General features: G+C 40.1%; 1 non-coding gene across 1 annotated transcript; it reads left to right on the forward strand.

The window, feature by feature from the left end:
- Positions 1-24: 24 nt before the first annotated feature.
- On the forward strand, positions 25-98 carry Trnan-guu (transfer RNA asparagine (anticodon GUU)). The gene has a single exon. It is a non-coding gene; the product is annotated as a tRNA-Asn (tRNA).
- The last annotated feature ends 23,518 nt before the right edge of the window (positions 99-23,616 follow it).

Below are 23,616 nucleotides of genomic sequence, written 5' to 3' on the forward strand. Positions count from 1 at the left end.
TAAGTTTCTATCACTAGCAGGCAGGTCTCCGTGGCGCAATCGGTTAGCGCGTTCGGCTGTTAACCGAAAGGTTGGTGGTTCGAGCCCACCCGGGGACGACCTGATTTTTTTCTAACAGCAATAAGGCCCTCAAAAAATTCTAAATTTTTATCATGGGTAGGGCGGTTTTTAATATTATTTTTTATTTTTTCTGCACATCAACCCCATGTAATGGAGCATTCTCTTCACACATAGTTTTAGTTCAGCGAAGTACCTTAAGAGGCGCGCTAATACATCTAGCATCAGGCGAGCACGTTTTCTGAAAAAGGCGCGAATTGGGTATTGAGGAGAAAAAAAATCTTTCAAAAAATGAATCCTTGAAAAGTGTTGTAACACTATGAAATATCTAAAATCACTGTGCTATTGTTTATTGAGAAGATGCAAAAATTTGGTGGTCAAGATGAATCCTCCATGTCTTACTTGAGATGACATCTCATGGGGAAGGTCCTTTATTTCACTCCACCCCCACTCATCAAGTTTTTTTTCATCTCTTATTGACCCAGGTGCACTGAGACTATTAAAATAAGGCCTTTCTCGATTAATTTGGTGAGAACCCAGCAGATCGTTAGATCGAAAAGCTCATCCATCTACAAAAGAAATGTGAGCTCACTTCGTCGTCAAATAAATCGTCGACTACGAGAAACCGGAAGTTCTTACAAGACGTACACGCCTTTCCCCATTCTCCAAAGCAGCGATCACTGCGCAAGGAGTATCTCTGCTATGGAGAATGGGCCTTTCCCTAGTCTGGTTCATACCAAAATCATTGTAAGGGGTATTTCTTAGTGTTAAAACACATTATTTGGTGGAAAGTGTTCTTTTTTTACAATTTATCGGTGCAAAATCTGCGAGCATAGAGGAATATCTTATTTAAGCTACTAGTGAAAGAAATCCATCGTTATTTAATGGCATAAAACATTTCGGATAATAACGTCCACCCCTTTTAAAGCCCACAATGAATTTGCCCACTTACTCTGAACGAAGCGCGCGCACGTGCAGTCACGCTCCGTTTATCTTTTACTACACCACTAATTGCAGCCTCTTGCTTTCTATTCAGGTTTGTGAGTATTCAATAATCAACCGTGATTAATCAATAGGAGATCGATTCATTAGCTTGATTGATTAAAAATGACCAGAAGTCAGAAATCCGAAACACTTTTAAAGGTCTGTTCACTTTTACACAAGTATTTTAAAAGTAATGTTTTAGGCTAGGGGTGGGGCTGGACGAGATATTATGTAACAAAAATGTTTATAGAAACATGATGTGGAGTTAAAAGAAATACAGTAGAACCTCTCTACTAAGGACACCCCGGGACTGACTAGTGCTGTCCTTAATAGAGAGGTGTCCTGATTAGAGAGGTCAAATTGAATGGAAACAACTGATTTGGGACCAAAACAGGTGTCCCTAATAGAGAGTTTGTCTTTGATAGAGAGCTGTCTGCTAAGGGAGGTTCCACTGTAGTCTTATAGATCATTGTCTTTGTTAGCAAAATGACATCATTCTGTTGCACACATGAATTAATCTTTCGATGCTGATTATTAGGGTGCTTAATTAGTACATGTACTAATTAAGTACATGTACTAATTAAGTACTAACAAAGACAATGATCTATAAGACTACAGTGGAACCTGCCTTAGCAGACACCTCTCTATCAAAGACAACCTCTCTATTAGGGACATCTGTTTTGGTCCCAAATTGGTTGTTTCCAATCAATTTGATCTCTCTAATCAGGACACCCCTCTATTAAGGACAGCACTTGCCAGTCCCGAGGGTGTCCTTAATAGAGAGGTTCTACTGTACTAATTAAGCGCCCTAATAATCAGCATCGAAAGATTAATTCATGTGTGCAACAGAATGATGTCATTTTGCTAACAAAGACAATGATCTATAAGACTACAGTGGAACCTCCCTTAGCAGACACCTCTCTATCAAAGACAACCTCTCTATTAGGGACACTTGTTTTGGTCCCAAATCACTTGTTTCCATTCAATTTGATCTCCTGATTAGAGAGATCAAATTGAATGTAAACAACCAATTTTGGACCAAAACTAGTGTCCTTAATAGATAGGTGGTCCTTAATAGAGTGGTGTCTGCTAACAGATGTTCCACTGTACTAAATTTAAAATTTGCTGATTGGCCACTTCGTGAAATCATCAACGAATTATATTGATCACATTGATACATGTAGCTAGGTCTTCATCATTCCGTTTGTGATGTTTGCATAAGAGTACTTTTCCCCGCCCGATATATATAAAAAATGTTTGTAAACCATTTATTTGTAGATCTGGGAAGCAAATGTGCCTGTAGGTCACAGAGTTTAGGTCTCCATTGATGGAGGTGATATCGATATAAACCACTTAATCGTGTTTACATTTTGGTATTTTTGCAGGTGAATTGAACAGTGGAGCAGTATGGCAGAGAATTTTCATGAACCACCTCGTCCAACTCGTCTTGCTAAACCGCATACTTCAATTGGTGATCTTAGGAATCAGGAGGCATCGGAAGACGTCATCGGTGCGAGCAAGGCTCGCGGTTCTCAAGAATCCTGGAAAACTCGGACAGGTCACCCTGCTGGGAATTATGGAGCTTCTGAATGCTGGTATGGGCTCGATGAATATTCTTTGAGGGGGCCAGAAATACAGGAAAATCACTCCAGAGGTCCTCAATTTCAGGACATCCCAACTAGGGGTCCCCGATCTGAGGATAATCTGACGTACTGGGATCCTCTGCCTGGGAGCAAGGTTGAACGTTCATCTCATGGCCTTGAACAGGCTCAAGGATCTTCGAGATATTACGGACAAAGGTACGCTTCTTGTGGAACTTTAGGACAGGAATCAAAGTATGTTGCTCTATACGATGGAGGGCAAAAGTATGGGTCCAGTGATGTTATAGGATCAAGACCAAAATCGCATGAATTGACTTGGGGACTAAAATACGGATCTATTGATGAAATAGGACCAAAGAATCCATCACGTTATGTGTCTGAATCAACGCTTGGTTCAGGTGATGCTATAGAATCAAAATACCATTCGACTTGCGCCCTGAGCAAGAAGTACGGTTCAACTTATACTGTCGGGTATCATTGTGGGGATTACCTAAAGGCAGATCCCTGTCGGGACAATTCTGAATATCGTAATTACGAAAAGTCTGATTATCCCGTTTGGACAACCATGGGACAGAATTTTGGACATGAACTGCACCTTGGCGACACCCCTAAAGATCTCGATCACCAGGCTGAAAACGATGGTGGAAAAAGATTTTATCGTCAGTTTAGTGCACCAGAGGAAATGTTCCGGAAGCCATCTGTTCCCATACCGAAACATAGTAATCATGGTGACAACGTACAGCCACTTCAGCGTCGAGCGTCAGCTGATTGTCTCCAGCGGTCCAAGTCCGTGCCAGATCGACATCCCGAACGAGTTTGGCTTAAAAAATCCGATCGCATGGATGTCCATGTCTATGATGCACAACCAAAAATGCATGAGGGAGATGACCAGTCACAACCAAGAGGAACAAACGCATTAGATGTCCGTGGTCGAGGTGACGACGTGCGTAAGAGAGTCTCATTGGATAGTGGGATTCACTCCGTTGATTCAGATTCTCAGTTTTCGACCGGGCATCCCCATCGTAAAGGTTCAGAGAGTTATGGCGTTGTTCTTAAAATGGAGGGACCGGGGAAGCTGCATATCGATTACCACGGTCATGATCGGGAGAGCAAGAACGTTCGTCCGCGTGATTACCAATTGTATGGGCGAGATTATCCCGAGATTAACCATCAGTTTCGGGGTCAAGACGTCCGATTTCCGTCTGAGCCTGATCTGCGGAGAGCTCCTGGTCCACAACCAAAGAATGAGCCTGGGGCAAGGAAGAAAGGTGAGTGTGACATATTTTAGACGGTCTGGATCATCAGAGGAATTAATTGTCCTTGAAAAGATTATCACAGCCAGATTATCTTCGAGAGCAATCGTTCTGAAGACAGAACAAATTTGTCCCTGGACAATCAGTTTTCAAGGACGATTACAGTCTTTCATCTCTGAGAATGATTTGTCCCTGAGGAAAGTTTCTCCCTTGATAGTTCATCTTCAAGAGCAATTGTCACTAGGACAGTTACAGTCCCTCACCTATTCATCTTCAAGAATAACTTGTCTCTGAGGACAGGTTGTACCTGGCCTATTTATCTCTGAGGATGATGCACAACATGGCTCTTAGGGTAGGTTGTCCCTTGGGTTATTCATCTTCAAGGACAACTTGTCTCTGAGGGTACGTTGTCCCTAGATTATTCATTACTAAGGATTACTTTGTCTCTGAGGATATGTTTTTCCTGCATAAAATTTCCAAGAGCAAGCATCCCCTGAGTGAGTCGTCCAGGGGCCAAGTGATTTACGATCACCAGAGATTATATTCAGTATCTTTTTAAAAAATTTCGTCTATTATGCTGAGCAGTTTTTTGGCTCACCTGTGAGCCTTTACCATCACACAGTGTCCGTCATCGTCATTAGACATGGGTGGCACATTTTGTAACCGCTCAAGCTTTTGAACTCTAACGTGGTACACATGTACCCCTGGGTGACCGCTGTCATCGTCGTCATTGTCTATATCCTGTTTCAAAAACAGTGGCATGTTTCTTAACCGCTGAAGCTATAAACTTGAAACTTTGTACACAGGATCCATCAGGTCAGGTGGCCTTTGACCATGAATTTTGGCCCGATTTGATTCTTGACTTAACTACATGCTTACTAAAGAGTAGAATGTATTTAGGACAGTCGAGATAGTTTCTACAAGTGTGTCATGTGTGGAATAGTAAGGGGCATCTTCGTAAAGGAGCAAGGATATCTGGGTTCAAAAGCTGAATCGACACTGAATGTTAACACCTTGAGTGTATAGCGATGTTACAGGGTGGCGTAAAATTATTTTCCCTCACACAATGGATACACAATAGAATTCTATTGTCCAAAGGAAAATAATTCTGGGCCTCCCTGTAGATAGATCTACGTCTATTACACCCAACCATTCAGTGCCCAATGACGCTATTCAACGGTGTTGAACAGGGGGTCCCATTGACTGCAGCAATCCTCTCTTTGAAACAATGTCAACTACACAAGCGGCATCTGATGTGCTGGTCCTGAACCGAAGAAGTTCTTTACATCATCTTATCTAACGAAATGAATGTTGAGTCTATTACAGCAGTGAACCATGAAGATGAAGAATGTCAGTCCACCTCTGTCTTCTTTACTTTGTCTGGTGACAACATCAAGAGGAATCAATGGAGAATGGAAATTTTGTCTCTTTCACAGTATCAGTCTGGGCGGCCGTCATCATGCCCAGATCCTTGATGCTCGCATTATTGCATTTCCTTATTTAACTATGATAATAATAATAATAATAATAATAATAACGATAATAATATTAATAATAATAATATAATGATAATAATAAACTTTTATTAATGATTAAGGCCATCGGCCCCTTACAATAATACAAATTATTATATCAAGCAATACAACTCAAGATGACAAAACAAAGTAATACAATTAGAATTCGAGTCTCCTACCCCTGCTCTTGTGTAGAAAAACTGACAAATTACACAAGGTTTCTGCACACTGACTATTCATTGAGGAGACAAAGGAATACATCGTTGGCACAGAGAAAGGTAACAATCTGGTATGAAGATATTGCAAAAATACACATACATTCAAAACATGAACTAGCTCTCAGCAAGAGCTTGCGGCGGTGAAGTGCAGGAAGCAAAAATGACAAGTTGGTGAAATGGGGAGCCGGGGTTTTTATGCACAGATTGAAAATGCATTGACTTAGTGAATGTTCAATGGAGTAAGGCATTTAATAGGAGAAGCTTCCCGTTCACTTTTACAGTCAAGAAACCATGAAATCAAAAAAGGAATGTCTGTGGAAATGAGCTGTTTTTGATAAAAATCATTTGATGTTGGGAAAATAGATGTGTTTACATGGTTGAAGGGAAGTGAAGGAGCAGACTGCTCTATAGTGGAGTCTGTCATTCACAATAATCACTGGCACCCTGGCTACTGAACGATTGGAAGCTCATGTCGCTACCAAGTGTGATGTGACTGCGTATTCTAACTGTGAAGATGCTCCACCATAGATCTCATCTCCCTGATAAGACGTCCAGAAATAGAGCCAGGATCCTCACTGTCCATGTCATCTGTATCAGGTTTCAAAAAAAGTGGTTCGTTTCTTAACTGCTAGGACTCTCCAGGTCAGGTGACCTCAGACACTGATTTCGGTCCGATCTGATTCTTGACTTGGCCATCAGCAGGCCAAAAGTGAAAACCTAAAAAGTGTGATATCTCTCTTATAAGTGAATCGTTTTCAATAGTATTTTTATGGTAGGTATTCCGAGGTGTAAATGGTGTAAATTGGCTGTGAGTGTAATAAGTATGGCACATTTCTTAACCGCAAAAGCTATGAACCCGAAATTTGTCACACATCACTCCCTACGTCAGATAACCTCTGACAACAAATTCCAGTCTGATCTGATTCTCGACTTCAAAACTGAAAAGGTAAAAAGTGCAATATCTTATCAATTACTCGTTTTCAATAATATTGTTACGGTAGGTACTCCTTCTTGCAACTGCACAGCAAATATTTCATGTCTAGGTACCACAGTCTGTACAATACCGCAGTGTCCGGCTTCTGTCGCCCTAGTCATCATAGTCGCCGTAGTTGTCAGTCGTCAGTCATCAGTCATCCGTCATCGTCTGTCGTCGTTCGTTGTCGTCTGTATCCTGTTTCAAAAACTGTGGCACATTTCTTAACTGCTACATGTAGTAAGTCTATGAACTTGAAACCTTGTACACAGGCCCCTCCAGGTCAGATGACCTCAGACACTTATTTCGGTCCAATCCGTAATTCTTGAATTAGCCATCAGCAGGCAAAAAGTGAGAACCTAAAAAGTGTGATATCTCTCTTATAAGTAAATCATTTTCGATAATATTTCCTAGCTAGGAATTACATCACATATCATACGGGTTATTGATTTGACCTACTTTTCAAGGTCACGTAGGTCAAATGGTGTAAATTGTCTGTTTGAGTGTAAATATAGCACGTTTCTTAACCGCTAAAGCTATGAACCTGAAATTTGGTGCACATGACTCCCCACGTCAGATAACCTCGGACAATGAATTCCAGTCCGATCTGATTCTCGACTTCAAAACTGAAAAGGTAAAAAGTGCAATATCTCTGCATGAATTCTTAACCACCAAATATCTAATGAAATACAAATACTTGTGATGCATTACTGAAAAATGTGAAAAAGATTGAAAGAATCTCACTGAAAAGCTTTTGTGCAGCATTGAAATGGCCTGAAACGATTGACGAAGCCATCAGCTGCCTTGTGACTGAAGTCAGGGGCAGGTTTGCTGTGTGACCATGGATATCATTTATCTTTCCTGTGTCCTTTCATGGTAGACTTCGTGCATTAATCTCGCTGTGTGGCTCCAGAGTTGAAACCAATGATGCCGTTACTCCGTAACCCAGGCTGATGGACCAATTTGCCACCATTTGAACCAAAAAACCTCATTCTCTCTTCAGTCTGAAGTGGTCGGCTGATGCTCTCAGAATTTGATTCTTGCCTGAAAAGAAGAGACAACAAATAAATACTCTTGTTTGGACATAACACCCATGACTTTGTTTAAATTGCTTCTTCAGCAGACATTTCCACCCTGGGGACAGCCCCAACAGTTTTATTCATCACCAACAATGGGGTCAGGGCTTGAGTTAGAGTTTATTAATCGAGTTTAGAAAAGGGTCTAAAGTTTTATATGAGGCAACGCTACTGATCCACCTACATGTATCAAATTGGCTCCAATGTCATCATCATTGTGTGGCATTGATTCCTCTCTCTTCACTGATATAGTTCTATGGGGTCCTGAACTCTTGCGAAATGTAGAGACTGGACCTGATCAACACTGCAGGAGTATAAATCAGCAAGTACAACTTTCAAACGGACTAAAACACTGGAAGATGAAAAACGAAGAATTATAATTTTTTACCAATTTGGTGGGAAAAGTGCATAATTCTACCTAAAAGAACAAAAGAAACAGTTGTCTGAACTTTACAATCCCTGATTGACGTAACCCTGCAGAACAACTCAACATGTAGTACTAATAAACAAGCCTGCCAACCCCATTGGTTGATAGGTGACATGACACTGAAACTGAGCATAATGTGTTCTGATCAGAGGATTGCGGCTGGGTTTCCTGTATCAGACGGTGAAACCACATTCGACTCACTATCTGCTCTATTAGAGAACTGCTCTGGTTGCCAGACTGGCCCAGAGGATTGCGTCTGGGTTTCCTGTGTCAGACGGCAGAACCACATTCGACTCACTATCTGCTCTATTAGAGAGCTACTCTGATCAGAAGATTAAAACCTGATCACTCGTGTCAGATGGCAAACCAAAGCATGGTATACATATTCTGACTAGAATACTGACCATTAAAAACATTGATATGGACTGTATTAAATCATGCTCTAGCAGAGACCAGGCAACTATTATGTCTTGAAATTTCTAAATCAGGAAAAAGGTTTCCAAATAAGGAAGTTACCAGACTTTGAACTTGGTGTGTGCTTGACCATATGATCGCTGTCGACTATCACTTCAACTACCACTTCAGACTTCATGGAAATTAAGTAAACAGGCATCTTGGTTTGTTATATGCAGTTTTAACTCAATCAGTAAGAGGCAGAAAAGACTGAAAGACACCTTGATAGAAGAGAAATTATACTTGCTCCTCTTGTACAGCTGACCAGTGGACTGACATCTCTCTAGTCAATGATCAACTGAAAGTAAAAATTAGAGAAGGGAACAGAAATATTCAAGTGTTGAAATCCAGTTTGGGTTCCTGGCAATGCTGATTACACTTCAACTTCGAATAAATCTCAAATGTTTGACATAAATGTGGTCTTGTAGCTCATAAATGTGAGACACTCACCTTTTTACACACACCTCAGCCCAGGCACAAGCTGTGTTCTGTCTGATTCCAAATGCACAGAGCAGTTAGAAGTGGTTCTGCTAATTAAGTTATGAGCATGTGACCAAACCCCATTTCATTCCCCCCAGAAACTGGTTGAGCTAATAAGGTCATTTGACCCTCTTAGTCTATTCATTCATCCAGGCATGTCCTGATGACTGTATTGTTGAATCTAATCTAATCCCTTGTCCATTGTCCAGTGTCCATTGTCTGGGGTCCAGCTAACCATGCCACTATTCTAATTCTTGTCCTTACAATGCCTTTCTTCTTTTAATAAAACTACTTGTCATGGATGATGATTAGATTAGTTTTCTTAAAGGAGGAATATGTCATCATTATTGCATCTTGACCATCAAGATTTTTGCATCTTGCTCTATTTGCATTTGGCTCTATACTATAGAGCATGAATTCTTAACCACCAAATATCTACATGGTGAGCGCAATGGCCCCTGGCCTTTTCATTGAAGCTAGTGGTTGTACGTAGAGTGACAAAATGTTTATGGTGGGTGTATCGAATAAGGTTAAATAACATATCACCAGGGTTTTTGATTTGACCTTCTTTTCAAGGTCACAGAGGTCAAAGCTCACTAAATCACCGATAGGTGGCACGTTTTATTTCTATTTGAGCAAGAAGGTTCTTAATTTGTGAGGACATATATCTAGGGACCCTCTATTCTACCACAAATTTTTTCCCGCTCAGACTTCAAATATGGCCGCCAGGCTGCCATCTTGAAAATTAAACATAGTCGGATTGCCACCAAATTTCATGTGATTGTATATCTATGTACTCTCTACAAAATCCTTGATTTTCAGTCAACTCCATCAAAACTTAAAAGGGGCTGAACAAATGTGTAACTCTGAGTGCTAAAGGGGGGGGGGATATCTCCCATTGTTTGAAAGAAGCCCCAAAGTTATGTCAAGTGTTAGTTCCAATGGGTAAGAGATTGGAAAGGTAAGCAAGAGTGATACCTGCACTCTGTTGCTTGGATATGAGATTCAGGTGTCATTACTTGATATTGAAAGGTTGTTGCTGTTCTGTTAGGGTGGATACTCTCTTGTGAAAGGAAAAAATTGCATCAGAAGGTTGCCATTGGATAAATATTTACTGCTCCCGGTAAGTGTTTGATGCACATGGATTAATTTCATATTTTTTTGCTGTTGGGATGCATCATAAAGATGTGAGAAATAATCCATCTGTCTGCATACAAGTTTTTTTGTGTCCAACAAAATTGATGCAATTTTTGGAAAACTTTTTACCGACTATAAAGAAAAGTTCTGACCGAAATTCTGCATGATTTGCCTGAAAGAATTCAGGTGAGGTAGCTGCCCGCAGTGTCCTGACTTCAAAAGTGATAGTTTACAAATATGAAAGCAGTTATTTTCAAATTCTCCTGAACTTCAGACTTCAAGGTCTCCTATTGTCAGACACAAGTCAGGTACTTTAATCAAGTCAGTCTTAGATTGTCACATCTCCCATCACAGTTTTGGTGGCAGCAGTAAGCTGAGTGGTGGTCAGGCCAAACAAGAGCCGACCAGCATGGACGGAGCCCTGCTTCTCAAACATATCTGAGATTAGATACACTGCCACCATATTTACTAACATTTTTATCATTGTTGACTGAGGGTTACAAGATTTTTTTAAGTGGGTTCTTGTCTTTTGTGAGATATCATCTTCCTCCCCACTAAGGCGCCTCTTCAAACTAGCCACGTTTTCGAGTCTTGCATGTCTTGATTTAATTGGTGCTTTTAATAGCAACGGTGGTTGCTGATTCCTACATATTGAAAAAGTGCTACTCGCTTTAGTTTCTCAAAGTACGGCTGAAGGCTGGGGTGCCTGTAAGTTCTTCATGTGTGTAAGAACCCGATTGAAAATGACTTTGATTTCTCAGGGAACGGTGTCTCTTTCATTGGGGCGTGGATATTGGGAACAAAATTTGCTGAGGAATGAGCCAAATTTGCTCAGAAATCTGCTTTACAGTCTCAAAAAGGAGTATTTTTTCTAAAAGTCAGATTGTCAAAATCTTATAGTGGTGGAAAATAGGTTTTTCAGGGAAAAGAAAGTCCTTCTGAGGTATTCTAGGGGTGCGCATATTGTCTTGAAAAACCTAAAATATCAGTTCTGAATGCTCAAAACCCGTTATTTTTAAGAGTTTACCTACTTTGAAAAGTTTTACCTCTTCCTTCTTCTAAACTTGTTCATCATTCTTATCTTGTCCTGACTTGTAACTTTTATCTTCATCCGATGTTTCTCCACAACCTCACCTTTCCTCACATCGCGATTATAACTGTTAGTTATTTTCATGACTTGTGTTCTGCCAAGAAAATTTGTAGCTCTAATCTGGCACCTGTAGGAAAGTTGTGTTCTTTGACCAAAATAATGTATATACTTCTTAGAAATAAAGGTTTTTGAGCTTATGAAAACTTTTAAAGGCGTTTTTGGCAAACACATTATATGCATCCAGTTGAGGTTTTTTTTGAGTTGAACTAGTTATTCACTACCTTTTCCTCTCCAATTCCTACCTGCTGTGGATCCAAGAACAAAATGGGTGACCCCACACCATCAGAAATGGTTCTCCATCTCATGATTGCCATCATTATAGTGGTAGAGAACTAGGATGGTTGTTCATAAACTTTCCTGTCGGAGAATGATCTAGAATTCCCTCACTGCGCCAAGGTACTAAAATTGCTCATTTGTTTTTCCAGTACCAGATGAAAGATATTACATGAATCACTTTAGGTCTTTAAAGAATGATGATAGCTTTGCTACAGCAGTCTTCCCCTGGTCCAAATCACTATTTGACTATTAGCCTGGTTTAATTACCCTTGGTCTGGTCAAAGTGACTGGACCAAACAGACCCATCTTTATTGGTATAGATTTTTCCGCCATGTATCCGCACTAATATGATATGTTCTGGTCTAGTCCGGTCCAATATGGCAGAAAAAGTAGACCCTCTCTGGAGTAGGAGTGATCTAGACTGATCCATCTAGCTACTTTGGTTATGTGTATGTGAGCGCAGTCTGATGTTGTCCCATGTGTTTGGTACTTCACACATGTGCAGAGTCTGGTCTAGTCTGGATTGGTTTGGGACCCTGTCACGATGCATCACCTGGTCCAAAATATAAGTCATGGCAGTCATTTTAAAATCCTAGAAAGAAGAGAATATTCTCTTTGTTGTTTTTACAGTTTTTCGAAAGAAGCGATCGAGCCCTCGCTCAACGCCACCAAGGACGTTCGCAGAACAAGGTCGCTGTTTCAGAATAATTGGAAGTCTCGATAACCTTGACCAATTGGAACACACCCAAGGCGGCATGCCTGAGCCGGGCCTCAACCAGAAGCCCAGAACACCACGCGGCCATGCCCGTCGTCACACCCTTGGTGGCCGGCCTGTTGAGAGGAAAGTTGAGTTTTGCACACCAGTGAAAAGTTATGAGTCGCCCACAATTATGCGTCGGAGTCTGGATTCGCCAACTCAACGGCGGAAAGATCCTGTAAGTATGTTTTATTAAATGAGTGCTAGGTGGTGGGAATGTTCATTGATTTGACACCAAACAAAATTACATGACGATATTCAGGTAAACATTTGGGGAAAGCTAGTCGTTGTATAATCAATTATGTATTCAGATTAATTGTTTTTGTTCATCAAACACTGTAGTTATAAATATACAAATAAATATTCTTGAATCTGTGAAATCTTCTTCGTCTTCTGTGTTACGATTTTATGTCACTATCATAGCTTCAGTTCATGTAATGCAACAGAATTGGCTGTTTGTTGCAGGTCTTTGGTGGTTCTTAACAGCTTCATCTGTGAAATTGGCTGAATATTGCCAACTTTGACTGGATTTATATCAAATGATTACACGTAGTTCCTCAAAGAGTTAACAAATCAACACCAACAACTTTACCCTTCGTAAAGTATATACAAGTTTTTGTAATAATGCTTTCTGGATAATTTATCGCAGTGAAAGTATGTTTGTATGGGGTAATTTGTGATGGAAATATTGGTATAATAAGGTATTTTATCAGTAATGTTACTGCAGAGGAATAGAGCTCAGAAAATTGGTGGTACCATAGTATTCCGAATGTTTGATCTCGATGAGATGTGGAAAATATAGGTTGTAATTCAGATATCTCAGAAAGAAGGAAGTAAAAAGCTACTTTTATTTAGCATTTCACTTATTTGGTTTCTCATGATTTCATCAGTTTGGATAAATTCTCATGAGTTGTTTGCCAAATTTATTCCAAAAGGAGTATAAAAAGGTTTACTTTTGTTTGTAGTGCTAAAGGATATGTGTGTAATTCAAAGCTTCTTTACTCATGGATCTTCATGTTTCTGTTAAAATGTTAAGCAGGTCAGCTCCAACAATGTGTAATCCTTTATTTGTGAATAGCAGTTATTTGGAGCTTTTACTGATGTGGGTTGGATACTTAAATATTTGAAATATCAAATCAATTAAACTACTTTCTTAAACTGTTGATAACATTTTTGAAAGTTTGACTATGGGTGCTTCTCTTGCAAAGAAGAAAAAGAAGCCAAAGAAAGCTAAAATTGTTGCCTCTGATATTCTTCACTATACTGCTGATACTGCAGACAAGGTAAGTCTAAGCGTATCATTCCGTAAAACCGTATCTCTCTGTTGGGACACCCTGTTTTTTATTTCCGATTGTGCTATATACTTTTTGAAGACCGAAAGGCTTCAGCAACTTGCCAACCCCTTTAAAAAAATGTTCCCATTGCAATTTTGGCCAATCGTGGCACTATCAACTTTGCTCGTCCTAAATCCTGCTAAAATTTGTCATGAATCCCATCAGCCTTTTCCAGCGAAACCTGGTGTCTTATATTTAGACTATTTAAAGAAAATCCAACAATTTTTAGAGTATTGCTATTGCAAAACTGAAAGTTCATAGGAATACGATTTAAAAAGGTGCTGAGTTGTAGTGAGGGTTGTTACATGACCAACTTGTGAATTCATTCTAATTTTCAACAATCTTGCCACCAGTCTTGAGGCTGTCAATCATGCATACATTTTCAGGACTTTGAAAACAAGCGGGAAGCTTTTCTAGACCACCTGGCAGAAAAGTACCCAAGTCATGCAGAAAACATCAAGGGGTGGAGCCCGGTGCGGGAGATACCTCCCAGGTCGACAAGCCCTCCTAGACAGGAAAGTCCCCCCAAACCTTGCCGCGGCCCGTCAAGGCTACCATCATCCTTGCCGTCTTCCCCAACCACGAAACATGCACCTTCTAAACAACCAAAGGTAAGTGCACGATGTTCATTCCCGTTATCAGTCAAGGTTAAGTTGGCTACCACTGGTTATTTGTTTCCAATCTTATGAGTTGCATGAGTTTGATATTTCGATAGACCTGCAACTGCAACTAGAGCTACAAGAACATGTTAATGATCCTGATAATTGCGGCTAGTGAATGTATGATGATGATTTCAGATATCATGTCCTCAAAATATATTCTTTGAATTAAACTTCTTCCCTTTACAAAGCGTTAAAATCTAGGAGCCAAACTGACTAATGTTTCCATCGTTACTTTGACCTGGCTTGACTTTTGAGGCCATTCGTAAATGACAAATCAAGCATATTGCAACCATTTCATATTAGTAATAATTAGAATGCATGTCCGTTATTAGCTCTTAATGATGCCTCATTATTGATACACCAATTATTTGCAGTTGTTTTAGATTTAGGTGAACTGCTCATTTGGTGGGATGGTTGTGATTGTTTATGCCTACAGTTCTTGGTGTGCATTATTATTTGTACTTGTAAGGAAGGTCCAGTATCTGCCCCACTTATCATTTTGGGAACACCTACATTTGTTCCTTACTTCTAAAAAGACCTCTTTCTCACGAACGACTTTATTTCTCCCTACTCCCTTTTTAGCTTGTGTCAGCTGATCTAGTCTAATAGCTATTCGAGTGGTGTCCGTGGGTCTTAGCGGCCGTCTGTCCGTCCACCCAACCACCAACCCACCCACCCCTCCATCCGTCAATCCATCCATCCATCTATCCATCGGTCCGTCGATCCATCCATTCGACCATCCCTCTATCGGTCCGTCCATCCGTCCATCCATCGGTCTGTTCATCCATCCATCCGTCCATCTGTCCATCCATCCATCCATCCTTTTGTCCGTGGACACATTTGGGCATATTTTATGATGGTCACATTTGATTTGACTTGACAAGTTCAAACAGTCTGATAATTAACAAAAATATTTTAGTAAAATGTTACAATTAAATCTGACATTATGTGCCACAAGATTATGATTGCCAAAATATTTGTTGAAAAACTACTTGTGGGGTTAACACAATGTCAGTCATATTTACTTTATATTTAGAAGTATTAATGCTTAATTTGTAGGGCAATTTATTGCTTTGTATGAGAGTGTTGGGCAAAATTTTGAAATTAGGAATTAAGGGTCAATGGTCGAGAACCCCATAATACTAAAAGTGTACAGGGCATTTTCATGATAATAGTATGTAGCATTAAAAATATGTTTGACAGTGTTTCATTTTGTCGCTTGGAAAAAGTCCAATCGAGCTCCCAAAATAGGCTTACTAGGTCGGTGAATATTGGCAACTTACTCCTAGTTGTAATTTCCCTGTTGTTATTTAAAGTAAAGTCTGGAATAGAGTTGTTTTTACAAATAATAGGTTCAGTAGCTCACTTAGTACAACTACGAGTTGTTTATTTTAGCTCTTGAACCTAAGTTTCAGACCCTCCAATACTGTGGGTTGGCATTGAAACTCAAAATGTGAAAGATTCAACTCTAACCTATTAACCATTCAATCATGGCAGCAAACACAATATTCAGTCTACGCAAATTGAAAATGAACAAATTTACCAATTCTTAGCTTTGCAAACATTTCACAGTTCATAGTGTGCCAAAGAAAAGTACTTTTTTTGTAATTACAGTAAATAGAGTACAGTTACAAATGTTGTCATCTGCAACGCTGCATTCTCCGATTGCAAAAGAAGTATCTCTGCTCAGAAATTCTTGGTGAACCCTTAATGAACCCTGCCATTGAAGAATGGTGCCACTAAATCGCCGGCATGTTTTCCATTGACGGGTGTAATATTGGCGTGATTCTCGGATTAAGTTTGTGTAATACTTCAAACCAAACAGTAAAAAGTATATTAAAATATGACTTGAATTCTAATGTGGATAACTGTGCTGACTTGTGGAATGTCCAGAATGTCCATTTGTGACATATTTGAAGTTTCAGTGATGCATTATCCCTTGATTGTGTAGATAGATTCGGATTAAATGATGTGTTGGATCTTAATATACTTCTTCAAAATGATACAATTTTCAATATTACCTTGGGTGGTATTTGTTGGGAATACACTGGAATATTCTGTGGATCATTTCTCTAAACAATTCCTCTATATGAAAGGAGGTTTATGCTTCTGTGAAAGATGTCCCTCTTCCTTGAATCCTTTTGAGATCCTCATCTGTTACAACTGTCAAGTTTTAAATTCCCAGCTTTTGGAATGATCTACGATTAAGAGAAAGGTGTAGCTTAACAAAATTTCTATATTTTTGCAAGGAAATGAAATTATGTGGTGTCAGGATGCAGTCGCAGAAGGAAGATCATTGATAAGTCAGGAAGTCATTGATAAGTAATGTGAAAGTCACTCTGGACCACTCAAAACTTGCAAAAAGTGAAAGAATGAACGTTTGTCAGTCCCTCACCGATGATATATTTTCTTAAACATTAGGCCTTCCTCTCATCACAGAATGACAGAACCTCTCCTTAATCGATAAGTGACGGACAAACCTAATTCAGTTGAAATAACAGGAAAAACTGTAACTATTCACAGCACTTTTGAAGTCCGTTTACACTTCAACTGTTTATGCATGCAATCAAATCACACTAGGGGGTCCTTTTAAAGACACTACTACTAGAAAAGAACACAAGATCTGTTTTGATGCCGTTCAATCAATTGGGTATAAGATTGAATTTAAAGTCACCCCGGTCGGTCTTTTCCATTTGCTAATAATAAGTTAGCGAAGAGGGCCAGGCTTCCTTTAATTTGGTTGGGCGGCTAGACTAGTTTAACTAAAAAACTTGGAGGGCTTCTCCAAGAAGGGTGCAGCTGTTCAAATTTCAAGGATAGAAAATCTTCTACTCTCTCGCATTCATAAAGACACTAACATTGAAAATTTGAAAACCTAAAAGTCACATTTAATTCAGGAGATTACACTTCAAATTAACCTCAGCTGATTTGGCAAAGGAATTTCCGATAGAACAGTGCAGTTTTTTCTGACATTGTTTGCTTTACTCATTAAGGCAAGAAGGGACACTTGTATTTCTTGTCATTTGATTCAAGCTTATCAAAATGTTGATAAAGAATCCTTGTAAGGCTTAAAAAGGCCTGCATTGAATGTTCTGAGGTTATGCTGCTCCTAGCCTGATGTTTTATCTCAGAGGGATAGCCTGAGCTGACGATGATAGCTAAATCTAAGAAATATCTTGATGGATCAAGTTTTAGCGAGAAGTAGGATAACGAAAATATATTGCCAAAATGGCTGAAGAATCTAGCAATGGGGTTTCGGACCAACGATCAGAACATGGGCTTCGTAACTCAGAGGACAAGTTCATTGAGGAACAAACCAGGAATGTTACAGTTTGTGAAGCAATCGGTGAGGGTTATTCAGGTGCTGTGGAGGCCGGGACAGAAAGATTTGAAGAAGCTGAAAGTGATGTAGCAGTAAAAGATGTGCGTCATGCTGTTGAACTTCAGAAGCGAAAAACAGTTAGATTTGTCGATATGGAGATGTTGACGAGGCCAACAAGTGTGTATAGGGTAAGTCGACCAAACATTGCATCACTAGTTGCTGGCAAGGGATCTAGGCCAACTAGTCTCCCCATTAGGACAAGCATGCCAAGAGAATTTGATCAAATGTCTATGGAAGCTGAAGAAATTACAGAATATTTCATTGGAACCCAACCACGTTCTCCAAAAACTTGTAAGGAACTGCCAGGCTTTTCTAAAGTTCCTGTTGAAGTGATATTTGCTTCAAATGTGCCAAGCGAGACCAAAGGAAAGGTTTTGATGTCGCCAAAAGCACAAGTGAGAATGAAATCGTCTTCCACCAGTGGTGCTGAAGAGGATGTGACTACTGTTCATTGTGTACCAGAAAGTGTGTCACAAGACAGGAATTCTCAAAAAACTAAAAGTAAACTTTCCAAATCAGCCATTCCAGAAAGATTTGGTTTTAAATTGCCAAGTGCATTGAAGGATAGGGGTACAAAATCATCTAAGCCCAAAGGAAAGGTACCTATGCATGTTGACAAAAGTGATTCTGAACTAGGGGTCTTACCACAGAGAGGCAAATGTGGCGATGAAGCTAATTTTGCAAGAGCTAGAGGGACTGTTATTGCACCTGAGACCAACTCTTCAAAAACAGATGACACTATTCCTGATAGGTTTGTTTTTAATCTACCTATCAGAACCATCGTTAAAGGACCGTTGTCACCAAAAGTAAAAATGAAAGTCCCTGCTTCCATCACCAAAGAGGATCTGGAACTTAGGGACCTGAATATGGTTCCGCCTGTTCAAGATAATGAAGGTGACTTCATGAGGAGTCAGTTACACCTGCCTAGAAGTGATGGGGCAAGTTCTAGAGCTTCTAGTCCTGAACGCTTTGTGGTCAATGTGTTCAAGGGAACAAAGGACGCACGGTCATCTACAGCCACAGGAAAGGGAGAGACTTCAAGTTCAAGTATGAGAGTACCAAGTCCTGAACGGAATCTAACCTCTCCGGAGAAGTCTCCAACAGGATCAAAGAAAGTAATTTCTCCACGGGAGTCAAGCCCTAAAGGAGGTCAACTGGTGAGCACCTTTGCTAAGATACTACGGAAGAAAGAAAAAGGATCAGAGGAACGTGTTCCACCAACATCTTTGGATTCCAAGGCAAAAAGTGCTTCTGAAGTGAAAGATAATCCTATCAAACAACAGAGAAAGAACAATAAAATAAGTGAGAGCAAAAAGGGGAAAACTGGCACTAGAATTCCTTCATTCAAGAAAGAAAGTAACTCTGAATCTATCTTCAGAAGGTCGATCAGTTTTAGAAGTTCTAAAAAGAAACCAAATCTCATGGGGAATCAGTCAAAGGAAGTAGGCGATATGCCAAGTAAGGATTTAGAAGTACCAGAGGCTACTGCTTCAGTGTTCCCAAAGTCAAAAGAAAAAAACCTGACAATTGAAGATGATAAGGAACACCCTGATGATGTGGTATGGAAAGGTGAGGGCCAGGAACAAAGTGAAGTAGACCATGAAAACTCACCAGACAATTCATATTCTACAGGAAATGTACCATCTCAGATTGAGGAACCAAGACCTTTAGATATTGCTAATAGACAAGATAAGGAACACAAATGTCCTCTCTCCGAATTGCCGAAGCTGGCTAACAATTCATCTTTGAGAGAAGTGGATTGTGTTTCACCTGGTGCTGGTAGGGGTGATTGTAGTCGAACTGAGGAAATTCCCCTTAAGAAGGACGTTGTTGATTGTGAACCTAATATGAGTTCAATTCCTGAGAGAACTGCCAACATAAGACCTAGTGTATTCTGGCCACCGAAAATGGGAAGGCAGGATCTCAGTCCATATTTATCTAGGAGTGTTAAGCGTAGATTGAATGAATCATCCATGATGAGACCAGAGACTCTAAACTTTGGGAAAGAAATTGATGTTGTCAGCAGGCATATCAGGGAGCGACCTTTGAGCTTGAATCTGGCAGTTCTTGGCAAGACAAAAGTGTCAGAGGTTGGGAAGTGTCGCCCTTTGAGTTTGGGGTCAGTCAAGGATAGTGAGCTCGTTGGAAAGTGGCTGAATCTTTCCCTAAAAGGTCATGATAAGTCTGGATCTCCGAGCTTGGAATGGGATGGCATTGCTCAGACTTACATTGACGACACTGATGTTTTGGACAGCTATGATATTTTTGGAAATTCTGTCGATTCTGGTCATGTGTCATATTTCACCTCTGATAGCGATGTGCCGAAGGCAGAGTCAGTTGGACCACCAATGCTTCTCAATATTCAAGGACCAGCGAGAAGCATTCCTGGCATGGCAAGGGCCAAATATCTTGCAGAATCCTTTGAGAATGATGAGCAACTCTGGCCAAGATATGGTGGCCCCAAACAACTCGACTTGAATGTATTGCATTTGTGTCCAAATGATGATGCCGAGGGATCAGATTCTGATGATGTAGATGTCCCAGCTGCAATGGCTATAATAGAACTGAAATCAAATGTGGTATCCAGCTCTGCGTTGGCCGACCCACCTGAAATCTTGGCGGTGCAGAGTTGGACCTCTAGTGAACATTTACGACTTCAGTGGCAGTCTCAATCTGAAGTTATGCAGAGTTGGACATCAAGCGAGCAACTTAGACTGAAGAGACTAGCCCCAAGTGGAGAGATCCTCAGTTGGACCTCCAGTGAACAACTTCGATTACAGAATCAAATTGCAGATCTCCAAAATTGGGCACCGAATCAACAATGTCAACATCCGAAACCATCAGTTGTTGAGAGACAGACTGGGCCATCAAGTGAATCATTGAAGCATATTGGGAAGAAGTTGTTGGTCTTGCCACATAAGACCTCTCGACCAAAGGACTTGAACCTTCCAAAAAGTCCATCTGGTGAATGGGCCTCTCCTCGAGGTCATACAGGTAACCCAGGCAGCCCATGGACTCCAGGAAGTCCAGGATCTCTTCCTCTTCATTCCCTGTCACCCAGAGGAAGGTATTCTGGTCTCGTTTCTCCGAAAGACTCTGGGAAGCGGAGATTCTTCTTCCCAGATGACGTTTTGTGTTCAACACCAAGCATTCCAGAAGAAAGTTCTGGCGATGGCTGCAACACTGAAGCTGAGTTGGAAGGGAAATTATTATGGCCAGATTATTTGCAGCCCAAAGCAGCTAGACCTACAAGCTTCCCAAGTTACTTTTCCCGGCTCCAAAGCCCTCATTCTCAAAATATGGACCATGAATTTCAATCAGAGTTCCTAGATCAGTTTCCTTTACCTTTGAGGGAAGAAAATGAGATGAGAAGCGTTTCTGATCCAAGCATTGGGTCACCTAAAGACAACAATACTCTTTCAAAGAATGCAAAGGAAAAAAAGCACCATTTAGGTCTTGGTGAGGGTGGATCTTTTGCTAAAACAACAGATATTGGTGATGGAGTGTCCGACAGTTCGCAGTATCGTAAAAGCGTGCACTCTTCTGATGATTGGCTAGATGTTGTTGAGATGATTAACTCATCAAGTGGAAGTGTCGCAGATAACAAAGTGACCCCTGATGGTCTTCCAGGAAATGAGCATCCAGAAATTTCGTTTGCATTTCAAACTGATAATGGCAGCAAAAAGAATTGGTTGTTTGGCCCAAGTGTAAGTTTAGAATCAGATATACTCAGCCCTGATTCAGATTGGAGTACAGATTCTGGTAGTGCATTCGGTGAGAAATGTTTTGGTGTAAACTTTAGACGGACACCATCATTCAGGAGGAGACAGCGAGAGAGCAAGAAAACCGACTCTGATATTTTGGACCAAGGTTCCAGAACGTTTTCTGGTGAGACAAAGTCTGATTTAGCAGGCACACTACCTGGCCTGAAAGATGACAACTTTAAAAAGCAAAGTGGTTGTGAAAAGCCTGCAGTAGAGGATGTGCGAGTAGAAACTGCTGGTTGCTTCTTATTAGAAAAGGCTTTATCAGGTCAAATTCGGCCCTTAGACAGAACTTTCTCATTCTGGAAAAAGGATTTAGCTGGTGGCAGGCCTCGACCTCTGAGCTGCGTGGATTATCTTAGTGTTGTCAGGGGGTTGGACCTGGATTACAGGAAAATTACTCAAAAATGTGAAAATCAGGTAAGAATGGTTTGTTTCTGATATTTGGCTTCTCTTTTCCAAGTCTTTCCAGCTCTTTTAACTCTGGTATAACGCACTTTGGTTATTTTTTCCATTCTGCTAGAAATATAAATTTGAATATGAATATGATAACATTTTAATCCCACTAGTTGGTTAACTTGCTTGCAATCACTTATCGTGTTATCAATGCAGGTCGCAGCAACAGAAATCACTTAATTGCATAGTGCGTTAGATAGAAAGGATATTGCGACGACAGTACCACCGCCAGCCTAAAGAACGCTGACATTATCATCTCGTCACACTGTCACAACAAATATCTGGTACCATCCCCGTTATATCTAGTTCTCTTAAATTCTGATAGATGTCAGTACCATGTATCTAATTTCCTGTCGCCTAATTCAATTCTATTATATCATGATCTCTATCGGCTATTCTATTCATCATCAACAACGAGAAAAATGATAAGTGACTTTATGAATGCCATTTGGAGAGGAATGTTAGACAGGCAGAAAATTGTGTCACAGGAAAAGGCCACATGAGACAATGAAGAATGGGGGATTAGATCTATGTTTTGGGTAATTTGGTTGGGGGAATTAATCATAGCGAAGTAGCTGGACTGTAGAAGTGTGGTGCATCATCTTGCTTCTTTGTAGTGTTGATAGTGAAGTGAGAAGGGAAATTGACCGTCTCTGCAGAATACCCGGTAGATCAAGGATCGTGGATCTTTGCATCAAATTTTTCTGCAGTTGTTTACCTAGGTATTCTTCTTGCTCTCTACTCTCCCATGTGAATGTTTTTGTTTTGTGCCAATTTGTCCATCACAGGCAGTTAATGTTTAGATGGGATCCCTTGCTTGCCTAATAGTATAGGCACTAGTGCTGCGCCCATCCCGATATATCAATATATGTACTAAACTTATCTAACATTTAGGATACTGATGTGACAATGTCAGCTTTGTTGTAGCTAAGAAAGCATATTTGTTGAATTCTATTTAGAAAACAAACCACCCACTTCCAGTTTCCCTTGAATACCGGTATCAATTTCAGTATTGTTGTGTTATACATCTTTTCATTTTACAGATATTTATATCGAATAAGTCTGATTGAGCATCTCTGAGACAAAGTCTAGTTTTGAGGTCGGTCAGAAAATGAATAAACTATTACTTTATCTTAATCTTCATGTTCATCTTGTCCAACTTTAAAGTCTTTAACATCTAGCGTGTTGTCTCTTTTGCAGCTAAAAATAGAATAATTGACATTGTGGGATTCTCTTGCAAAAAAAGCAAACCGCCCACACTCTGTTTCATTCAAATATCATTTTCAATATTGTTGTGAAGCAAGTTCTTTTAACCAATGATATTGATATCAAACAAGTTTGATTGAATGTCTCGGCAACAAAGTCAATGTTAAATTTTCTCCTTGTGCTCACTCTGCACATTAATCAATTATTACTCATTCTCCTGCTCTGCTTTGTCATCTTGAGCCATCAGTGCAAACAAATAATTTATCATCGTATTTTCTTGATGGAACATTAAGCTAGAGTGCATAGATGACTGAGCTGAGCTGTACTTCAATCAGGACCAGCCCAAAGCTAGCTTTTTGGTTGGGAGGCTGCTTTTCAGTTACGTTTGGCTCTAGCTACAGCTGAGTTCGATCCATGACGTCATGGTAAATAGATGATGTCCCTTATACTGTAAAC

This window comes from Lineus longissimus, chromosome 16, assembly GCF_910592395.1.
Source record: "Lineus longissimus chromosome 16, tnLinLong1.2, whole genome shotgun sequence".
NCBI classification, from domain to species: Eukaryota; Metazoa; Nemertea; class Pilidiophora; order Heteronemertea; family Lineidae; genus Lineus; species Lineus longissimus.